The sequence below is a fragment of the Passer domesticus genome, chromosome 4, assembly GCF_036417665.1.
Source record: "Passer domesticus isolate bPasDom1 chromosome 4, bPasDom1.hap1, whole genome shotgun sequence".
Lineage (NCBI taxonomy): Eukaryota > Metazoa > Chordata > Aves > Passeriformes > Passeridae > Passer > Passer domesticus.
In genome coordinates this window covers 21,610,862-21,622,441 of record NC_087477.1, presented here as the reverse complement: position 1 = coordinate 21,622,441, position 11,580 = coordinate 21,610,862, and the positions used below count along the sequence as shown (strand labels likewise).

At 35.3% G+C, this 11,580-nt stretch overlaps 1 long non-coding RNA gene across 1 annotated transcript; it reads right to left on the bottom strand.

Moving 5' to 3' along the window:
* Positions 1-2,081: 2,081 nt before the first annotated feature.
* On the bottom strand, positions 2,082-8,587 carry LOC135299937 (uncharacterized). The gene is made up of 3 exons (XR_010361779.1): positions 7,898-8,587; positions 4,853-4,939; positions 2,082-3,702 (listed from the first exon to the last, which is right to left on the bottom strand). It is a non-coding gene; the product is annotated as an uncharacterized LOC135299937 (long non-coding RNA).
* Positions 8,588-11,580: the final 2,993 nt, after the last annotated feature.

The window sequence follows — 11,580 nt, the reverse complement described above, 5'->3', positions numbered from 1 at the left end:
ACTGGCCTGAAGAAGCAGCTGAAACAACTGCTGCCTGTTGAACACTGCTCTCCACAGGCAGCTTTTCTGTTTGTCTATCAATTAATGCAGACGGGAAAGCTCACTGCTCAGAATTCTTCATCCGCACTAAGGCAAAAGCACACCCTAATACTGCAGAGATGACGAAACCCCCAGGTTCAGTCACAAGTTTGGATTGCAATGTCTGTGTTAGGTATTGCAGTATTTGTCAGTCTGATGAAATGTTATGAGAACACGCAGGAGCATCCAGACAATACTGACCTGCAGAAGCAGCTTCCTAAAGAGCTTGCTGACCATGAAGTAGAGCTCTACAAAGCACTTTTCCCAGATGAATTTTAGTGAATCAAAACCAGAATAAAAATAAAAAAAATACAAAGGGAAAAGAGTTAAAGAGAGTGACTTGTGCTTTTGGCACCTGTTTGCTTCCTGTGGTCTCCAAATGGAACCCTGTGCTGTTTTTGCTAATCCATCTCTGAGCTGACAGAGGTGCAAGTTGTAAGCCATAGATTGCATGCTGTGCTAGAGAATGGCAGAGCTCAATAAAAACTATTATTTCAAGGCCTATATCTCATCTATTATTAAACCTGTGAAAAGAGTTTTAATTTCCTGTGCAATTATATGGTGCAATGTCATATTTTAAGGGGGGTAAAGGGGGGGGAGGTAACAAGGGCTTGCTTTTGATCAAAAACCTGTTTTTCATATTTTATGGTTTGGATAGCTGTGTACCTTGGGACCTAATTTGAAACTCAAATACATCTCTTCAATCAGAATTTGAGTAAATCCACTTAACTATTTAATTATTCCAATTTTTCCTCATAAAGGAAGATGAACTATTAACACCTTGCAGTTCGGAACACTGCAAGCCAATGTTGTCTTTTTTATCCATGTGTAGATTTCTTGATTATGTGAAGTAGCAAAGGATAATTAATGCAATTTTCAATGAATTCATACAATTATTTGACTAATGCTTCCATGTCATGTGTGACACAAATCAAATCCTCTATTACTTTTATTTGTTTTCTACTTTGGAGTGATTATTAAACAATCCATAAGAATGACCACTTTTCTATAAAAATATAGTACCAGTTTATATTCTTATATTCTTACTGGGCATAAGCTCACAGCAAATGGGTTTTTGGAAAAGGAAAAAAAAACCCCAAAGACACTGTTTAAACAGCAGTAGGACTTCTTTGCACAGTGACAGAAGCAGAAAACCCCAGTGGGGCTGGAGACTCATCTGTGATACAGTGAAAAAGAAGCAGTGTCTGACCTTTTGTAACCACTCTCAGCTATGTGTTGTATCACCATGGAATTAAAATTCTTTTATTCTCTTCTTCTGTTTCAGAAAGCATTTGGAATAAACATTTCAGAGGAAATTAGGTTTCTTACTGTTTACACAGGGACTGCATCTTTATGTGCCTCAGTGTTCAGCGTCCAAATGTACTGTCACTTTGATTATATACAAGATAATGAAATATTGAATAAATATTCATAGGGATTCAGGAAGGGATTATGATAAAAGGAAATGAAACCACTATGTACAAGGCAAATAAAAAATGATTAGCTATCTCAGACCAGGAAAGGTATAGCTGCAAGTCAAGTGTAGGAAGGAGAAACTCACTTCACATGGTGACTCAGTCAGGTAGAGGACAAATCCCTGCAGCCCATTTAGGAAGTCTTAAATACAAATGAAACAGGGATAGTTTTAGAAAGGGTTTACTCAAAATATATAAAAGAACTCAAGGGCAGTTGTGCTATTTACAGAGATGTACATACATATAAATACATACGAATATAAATATGTATGTATGGGTAGATAGAGATGGACAGGAAATCAATCTCCTCTTTCTTAAATTGAGAGAAAGAAAAAGAGACTTTGATTTCCAAATGCATTTCATAAAGCAGGATTCACTCTAGAGAAAATATGAGGTTCTGTGTAGCAAAACTGAATGCACAAACCAACAAATTGCCAAATTTGTTCATGTGAACCAAAATGTATGTACATTGAAAACATCATTACATTTTATGAATGGTAACAAAAGCAGCATTTGCACAGAGGGAGCATCACCATTTTTTCTCCTCTGTTAACCATTCAGACAAGGAACAGAAAAGAATGACAAATTACAAAAGAATAATAAATACTTTTCAAACAAATTTTAAAAATCCAAATACTTTGAAATGGAGTAAAGCATAAAAGCTCAATATTCACAGGCAAAATTTTTCTGAGTTATGACATGTATGAATAAACTAATATCTCTTCTTAATAGAGAAAAAACAGATTATATGGTCAGATTGAACACTTAGAAAAACCTGTGCAATCTGTGTTCAGTTTGAAGTTCACCTACACTATATACCATCATCCTTCACAGACTTTAGAGGTATAACTGCTACCAGAGTTCCTGTATAAAGGTGGAACTTAAATATTCTGTCTCAAATTTGCTGTTACAGCTCCACTGTTTTCCGTTCTCGCAGGCAGTTAGCTATCCTGGGTTTTTTTTGTAGCTGCAGTTTATACTGCAAGTTGTAAAAAACTGTTCACCTGCCCCCCAGAACAAGCATGGGTGAAGGAATAGAACCTAATCCTTTTTTTTTTTTTCCCAGGTTCTCTAGATTAGAAGAAAGAAAGTAAAGAAACAAAAGTAGATTAAATCTATTAAGGCAGCATGAGTGTCAATGGACACATTATCTTATCAGACACAGCTCTGACAAGGTATAGAAGTCACAGAGATACTATAGAACATTGTGCAAAGTCAAAATGAATGAAGAAACAGAGAAAGAGAAAGGAATGATTTAAATCTTTCCCTTCAAATAATAGAAATGTTGGGGGTTTTGATGTAGTATTCTGCAAGTTTTTTGTGCCATTCTATGATTTACACTTCCACAACTCAGTTTTGAAAAGCTGTTTAGCATTATTCTTCATTAAACTAATATGTCAGAGGGGAGTTAAGCTTCTGCTATTTGGTGCTTCAGCCATACTCTTTTTTGCAGTGCCCACAATCAACAGGATGTTATTCAGTTATTAATTGCTTCATTTATTGAATTAAATATTATATCAATTTAATGTACAATGCACATGATTTATCTTCACTCTCATGTATTATTCTACTGAAAAAGATATTTAAAATTGGTAGGAACCTGTTTTAATCACAGGCTCTTTTCTGGAGCATCACCATTACAGGGTAGCTGCTAGTAAAGACCACTCTGCATAAAACAAACTCTTAACAAATTGTTATGGCGCAGGTCTCCACTTAACTGAAACAAGCATATATTGCATACATTTTTATGCTTCTGTGCAGTGCCAGCTAATTGAGAGCACAATTACCTGATAGCGCAAGACACAAAAGGTAACATTATTGCCCTTCTTACTCAGTCACCTGAAAGCTGGCTGCAAGGATGAATTATTGAAATGCTAATGATCTGATTATTATAACAAAACATTATCTTATTTGCATTCACATAGTCTTCCATTCTGGCATGTCATCCAGATGGTTTCTTGTTTTGGCTACATGTGGAAGGCCAACTCATGGTTCAATAGAGCTGTATGGCTGAGCAAATGCTGAGAGGAATTTCACATTCTTGCTTCTTTTTACTGGTTACTGGAATCACATAAACTACAAACCTGAAAGATCTCCAGGTGAGTTGCTAGCAGACATGGCTGTCAGTAAGCAATACAATTTTTCAAGTCTGTTAAAATAAAAGTATTATTTTTTAAATGACTTAAGCTTCTAGGCCAGCATTGTAAAGGCTACTCAAGAGCCTAAAGGTAGGAATGACATGAGGCATTTTAAAATATTTGAATGAATTTAAAAATCTGGCCAAAAGGAATCCAATTTCATTTAAATGAAATTAAGCCAATCTTATTGGTTGGTTGCTTTATAACAGAAGCATAAACCACAAAAAAATCCTACTGATATGCTACAAGAACTGAAACTGAACTTTTTAAAATAGGAAACTACTTCCCTGAATCTCTACAAAAAAAAAAACCAAAAAACCCAAAAAAACCAAAAAACAAAAACAAAAACAACAACAAAAAAAACCACCAAAAAAACCCAGTTTAAAAACTTGTTATTAACTTTATAACTTTATATCTAATACATCTATCCTGATACGGAGGTCAATGAGAGAAATACTGGAGTTGTTTCCATTACACTGCTTCTGAAATGTTTGCATCTCTTAGCACACAGAGAATATTTTCATAAATGGAGAAATCTTTAATCTTTCCTCTCTATGTATAAAACTCCCTGTTTAAATGTAAATTGTATTACTAAGACAGGGAAACAAATTTAGCTCAGCCTATAATCTGAGTATGTTTTGAACCAGGGTGGGGATCTAACCCACTCCAGAAGGTGATAAGCCATCAAGTTCAGAAAAAATTTCAGATGTTATGATTTCTCAAACTTCAAAATATTCAGGAATTTTATGTGATCCTTATGTAGCCATCATATATTGCTGAATTTGTACAAATTCTATACGTAATACTCAATGTTGACTAACATTTCTTTGCTGTTTTGTCAAGCGAGCTGTTCACGTAACACCACTCCTTTGGATGGCTGACACCAGCCTTGGCTCAATTGTAAAAAGGGGAAAATTCATAATTTTGGTCTTTTGGCTTCGTGACTGTGCTTCTCATCACAAACAACAGACTTTGACTCTTGACTGTCCATTTAAAAGACATGATGTGAAATGCCATGAAAGAAAGCACTTGGTAACTGTGCCCATTCCATAACTGAGAGCTAGTGCAGAATGATGGTTTTGCCTTGAATTTACCAGGGGCAGAAGGAAAGACAAGCACCTTTACTATGAAAAAATGCATTGAAACAAGAAAGTTACTCACTTCTGAGGTTTCAAGACTTAGAGTACTTCATTGCTCCTTTTTAGTAATCAAATCTTGGAATATAAATTAGTTAGTAGGTGATCATCCCTGCAAGCAGAAGAGATTGCAAAACAGAAGAGTCAAAACTATGTGTATGGCATGGGACAGCAGCAAACACCACCAAAACCAAAAATTGTCAACAAATAAACAGATACCAAGCAGATAACTGGGTACTGACAGCCATTAATAGATAACAAATTTGTTCTGCCTTTGGACAAAGAAATGAATTTGAGGTGATGACAAACTACTTTTCATTTTACAGAATGGATTAGTCACACAGTTGAGCCATTTTATGTCAGTAAGTCTAGAAAACTTTCATCTGAGGATTCTCCAGGAACCACTTTCACCCACTAATGTTCTTTTCTATTAAGTCATGCAATGCTGAGGAAGAAGTAGGCAACTGATAGAAAACCAGTGAGTTGGTAATATGCATATAAACAGACAAACAGGATGAGGTATGTAATCACAGGCTTATGAGCCAAAAAAAAAAAAAAAAGCAGCATGCTACAAGACTGAGGTTGGAGGAAAAAAATGTGAGTGCCTTTCTGACAGTCCTTCCACAAATGTGTCCAGTTCTATCAGCTCTGATTCAGAAAGATGGTGCTGCACCAGAGCTAGCTCAGAAGAAAGCCACAGATGAATATAGGACTGGAAAAGACCCTTAGCAGAGGAGGAAAATGGAGACCAATATATTTAGGTAAATCGAAGAAGAGTATCTTGGCTGCATCTGTAAGTCCCTTGGTGGGAATATTATTCAAAATAAATTTCACAGGAAAAATGGGGTTAAGATGCACCCAAAAAAATCATAACAAAAACTTTTCAATTCAGGAAAAGGACTACTTCCTTTAAGTGCAACACAGACATTTGAACTTTTTGTAAAATACTAAACTAACAGGCTGAAAAATGCACCTAATTTCTATAAAGCAGACACAATGTAAATGAAATAAATTTAGCTTTCTTCTAAAATTTTGTCTGTTTGAAACCTTGAAAACATTCTTTACCACTAATGGTTATCACTATTTGACCTTCAAAACTGAATTTTTCGAGGACGACTCCAATAAGCAGGAACTGATTTTTTTATACATATTTTCCTGTATATTTTCCGGTTTCCTTGTTGAAACTGGAAGAAAAATAACCCTTATTAAAAAAAAAAAAAAAAAAAAAAAAAAAAAAAAAAAAAAAGTCAAAGCAGCACAATTTTTAATAGATAGGAAAAGATAGGAAAGAAAGCAAACATGGTACTCAGCTTGAAAAGTTTACTAGTGTAAGTAGGAATATATTTATTTCTGAGTAAATAGACATAGAGTTAAGGTTAGAGGCCAATACAGTTTTTGGTACTTTGATAAAGCTGGGCACCAAAAATTGTATGAAGGAATCTAAATTTAGACCTGTCTGTTTTACAGAAAGTGAAACATGAAGAAATCTCTATTTGTTTTAGAGATGTTTGATATCGACCATTTCAATGAAAAATGTAACAGCAGCTACTTTAAGTGGATTTGGCATATTTGTCTTATATTTTGTGAAAGAGATGGATTTAGCTTCTCCATTTTTTTGACAAAAAAGTGAGATCTTTGCCAAGTCTTGTCCAATATTTCCTTTCAATCACTTGTGCAGCTCCTCAAGCACAGTGACAAAACAAATTATTTCACAGGGTTCCAATTTTACAGCTACTGCCTGTAATTACATGACTTTCTCAGTTAACTGTAAAGCTACTCATACTTATCCAGGTAATATTTGTTCAGTTTTAATAGGGTTTATCCAAACCTTCATGTCAATCTGAGATGTTGAAAACCCTATTTCTCAGGCCTGATATTTTGTGAAGAAGGGCAGTTTTCTCCCTTTGTTTACATAAAGCTGGAAGGATATCACTCAAGAATCCCCACTCAGTGCCTGAGATGAATTTGAGGTCAAATTACCAATACATGTGGGAATTTAGAGTGGCATTTGTTCAGCCCGTAGTGGGAATCACATAACTACAGAAAAGGCAGGTCTGGAGACACTGGCATTTCAGGGATCTGCATGGCTAAAGACAGGTTTATATTCATTAGGTATTATTGGTATAAAATAGCTTAACATGTATTTTTGTGGGCAGGATTACACATACCCTGAGAAGTATATTTCTTTCCTAATTTGACTTTTAAACAAAACTATCTAACATTTTTTTTAATAATCCAATAAATCTGAAAATGCATACTGGCAGCAAGGAACTGATTGACAGGAAAATGTATTTTAAATAAATTTTTGTAATTAATATTGTCATTCTGAATTTACCATTACAGAATGTGCCGTTCTAATTTACTACCAGTTTGCAGTCTCCTAGACTGGATTTCTGTATTACTGCTCCTGCTCCTTTTTGGTAGTAAGACCAGTTACAGCAGCTGGCTTAGTATTACCAGCTTTAGTTAATATCTTCATTTTATATCACAAATATTTTTTTCTACAGGAAAAGCCAAAAAAACCCCACAAAGAAATTATTTATTATATCACACTCTGTAAATATCTATGCTTTAGGTTTTTTGCTCTGTAGGTGTCATTCTTTTCAGATATTAGCTGAGAGAATCTGGTCGATTTTTTAAAATTTTATTTCAGTTTTTACAGTTCACTATATCTGGCTGTCACAAAAACTACAAGAGCAATAAAAATAAAGGTGGAACTTTACATGGAAACTTTATTTTAGGGTTACAAATAACTGGTCTCTCTCAACTCATATATTCATGTGGATTCTGTATGAATTACATGGATACCCAGGGCACATAAATCCTGTGCCACACAGCAGGTATTGCATGGCTGTCAGGACTGCATATTACAACACCCCTCAGTGTGAATCCTCTGAATATCAGCCTGAGGTCTGAGCAGACCACCTGGTGGGTCTCTGATTAAAAAAAAAAATAAAGGCACACACTATTATTAATAGCACTGTAACCTGACCAATGTCTGTATCTTTACTTGTGCATTATAAATCTCCTGGGATCATCAGCAAGAAGTAATCTAGTCCCCAAAACTCACCAGTCCTTGAGAAGCTGCTGTCCTGCAGTCTCTTTCAGAGCAGCTCCCTCAAAACCAGCATTTGGGTTGTAACTGGAAGAAAGGGAAGCTGTAGTCTGGAACAGGCTTTAGGCTGGGAAAAGAAACTCTTAAGATCATCAGGTTCAATCATTACCCTGTCACTGCCATGTCCACAAGTGCCACATCTAAACATTCTTTTAATACTTCCAGGATGGTAATTACACCACTTCCCTAGGCAGCCTGTTCCAATGTTCAGCAACCCTTTCAGTGAAGAAATTTTTCTTAACATGCAATTTAAACACCCCCTGGAACACTCTGAGGCTGTTTCCTCTTGTCCTGTTGCTGGTGGGAGAAGAAACCAGTACCTACAACCTCACTTCAGGGAGCTGTAGAGAGTGACAAGGTCTCTCTTGAGCCTCCTTTTCTCCACAATACACACTGCCAGCTCCAAACTCGTATTCCAGATCCTTCACCAGCTTTGTTGCCCTTCTCTGGACACGCTCCAGCACCTACAACACACCTATGCCTATGACAGACTTGGTCAGTTTTGGTCTTTTCTGTGAGTGATTTGTTGCTCTATGCAGGTAACCCTTGTTCCTACTCATCCTCCTCCTATTTTTCTTCCTAACATTTATAAGTCCCTTTGGCAGATTTGCAGATATGCTTGTTACCTATAGAGAGAATTTAATAATAATCATAAGCTATCTCAGTTTTAAATCATGTATCACTGAGAGCTGGTCCAAAGGCACATCATTTCAGTCAGCGGCATGTTTGTACAGACAGACAGGAAATATTGGATTTTTCGTGTCCTGGTTTTTACGTTTACATTTTAACCATATTACTTGTGTAAGTATACACACTTCATACTGATACAGTTAAACATTCCTTGATTCAATTTTCCACATTTCTTAAAACATTGCTTTCATGCAAATCATACACACATGAGAATATTTTTGAAAGAAATCTTTGATCTCTTTAATCAAGCTGTCCAGGCAAATACAAGAGTAAAAACCTATTTTTCATTCTGTGGAAAAAAGGAGCCATACCATGTACATGATCTTCAGCCTATGCACATTTATACTTCTACTCAATACTTTAATTTAGACATTTTTGTATAAGCAAAAGGTAAATGTACCTTTGAAAGAAAGATTAATGTTTTCAAAATAATTGCGCTACCCAGTGAAGAAAACACTAAATTCACAATAAATGTCAATACAGTGCAGACATGTTTTCATTCCACCCAGTGTCTTTTGTATTCTTTGACGCTAATTTGCAATTCCAAAAATCATACAGACACTTATTTTTTCTGAGACTAAAATTTGACTAGACTTGAAGTGCCTGCCTAGGCAGCTGAACCTTGGGGAAAAAAATTATAACACAGCAGTAAAACTAAAATGTCTACATTAAGTTTAGCAGAGACATCACAAGAAAAATCAAACAGCAAAATGAGGGTTCATTTCAGAAAACAAAGTTGAGAAGAAAGAAAAATTAGGCTTGAAACACATGGCAATATATCACAAACTTACACCTTTTACCCTGGATTTTTCAGCTGTAGATGTTGAGGCATGAACAAGGGTTATCCACAAAACATTGAAAGTTCCTGCAAGTTATTAAATCACATTCTTAATTTAAATTAATTCATTGATAAATCCTAGGACTTTAGCTGAACCAATCCAAGCAGTGAGGAGACACTCCATCTTCACAGAATGACAGAATTGTCACAGTTGGAAGGGACCTTTGGAGATCATCCAGTCCAACCCCCTGTCAAGGCTGGTTCACCGAGAGCAGGTGACACAGAACACCTAGGTGTGTTTGGAATGTCTCCAGAGGAGAAGAATCCACACCTTCCCTCGGGGGCCTGTTCCAATGCTCTCACACCTCATGCTGAGTGACCATAAACCAAAACCAATTCTGTGTTTTGGTTTATGGTCACTACACCACATGTACCCACCAGCTGTGCTTCCTTTTTCTCTCACACACAGAGGGAACTGGCTATTGCTGTGGTCAGCACACACAGAAGCACAAAGTGAGTAATGATTCTTGCATGTGTCGTGTATATGCCATGATATATCTTTCCCCCCCTTATTTAATTTAATAGTTTTATTGTTCTACATAAAAGTTATATATAGAATATAATTTTAAAAATAATTTTTGATGTGTATTGTACGGAGGTGAGAAGTAGAATGTCAGTCTGACATAAAAAACACTTTCAAAAACAATACAAAACCTTGAATCACTAGAAAACCTTTACACCCCTGTGAAAAACACGTTAAAAACTAAACAAAGCAAACACAAAAACTTCCTATTTTCCTTCCAACCTAAAAACAAATACCAAATCTGGCCTGACCACTATCTCAACTAGGTCAGGCTGGGCAAACTCTACCACAAAACCAAACCTCTCTCAAAAAAAAAAAAAAAAAAAAAAAAAAAAAAAAAAAAAAAAAAAAAAAAAAAAAAAAAATCATTAATGATATGATGTCTTATATCATTCCCTTGACATTAGGAAGAGGTGAAGGGGAGAGGGTGTTTAATGAAACCTGACTCATGGAAGACAGAGAGCATGTTGTTTTTGTATAGGTGAAGAATATCCCCAACATAATTTTTAAGAGTATTTCACTTTTAAAAGCTAGTTTTGGCTTCTCTTCTTTTGAAATATACACAAGTTTAATGCCAAGTCTTCACGGGCTGATCCTTTGCCTGAGAATGCTACTATAGCATGACTTATAGTAAACATTATTGCACATTGTATAAAAGGCTCAGAAGAATTAGAACACAAAGTTAATATTTTACTTATGAAATATTAGTAAGTGAAGGGAATTTCATCTGGTTAAATATTCAAGAGTCCTTAAGAAGTAATTTTTTCGCAGGATTTCCCGTTTGATTTACTCCTTACTCTTATCTGATTGCCTAGCTCAAAAAATAAAAAAGCAAATAACAATAAAAATATTTTAAAATCAGAGGATTTAGGAGAATTACTTAAACTTGAGGTACATCTGGGGAGTTAAGGTTATTTTTCAATTTTTCAAAACAATTCAACATATTTCTTATTGTCATAGCTCCTCTGTATAACAATATCTTTCTAGGTAAAAAGACTTTTCCTTCTGGGATTTTCTGTTATCATGTCATTCATGTCCATTTTTCTTTCTTCCTACTTAAATTTCTGAAAGTGGTTTTGGTAGTTTTCAAATGTGTCATCTTGGTGGACCATTTTTCTATGAAGGACAAAATCAATATTTCCCAATATTTTCTTTTCAGTTTCTTCAAGAAACTGCCATCTTGAGTGATACACAAAATTTTCTTCCTCTTAATTATGTCATGTGTCTATTATTAACCAAGACAGGTAGGCAGAGATGGACATACGTATATGTGGAACTAGAAGCACTTCTCAACTGGAAAGGCTTGTGAAAAAAAAAAACAACAAACCAGTATCTACCAAAACCTACCACCTCTGACTAATCAATAAACTATAAGAAGTATGATAGGTGTGTCATTTTTTTATAAAATTCACCAAATAAAGCAATACATTTGATCTACTAAGAAAAGTGACAGCAAAATTGTTCACATCCACTAAACTTTGTCATTCTTTCTTCATTGAGTAATCAGTGGGCTATTTTTGTCATTTTCTAAATGACATGGAAATGGGAAGCTTGTCATTTTATTAGTAGATTTTTTTTTTGTTTTGA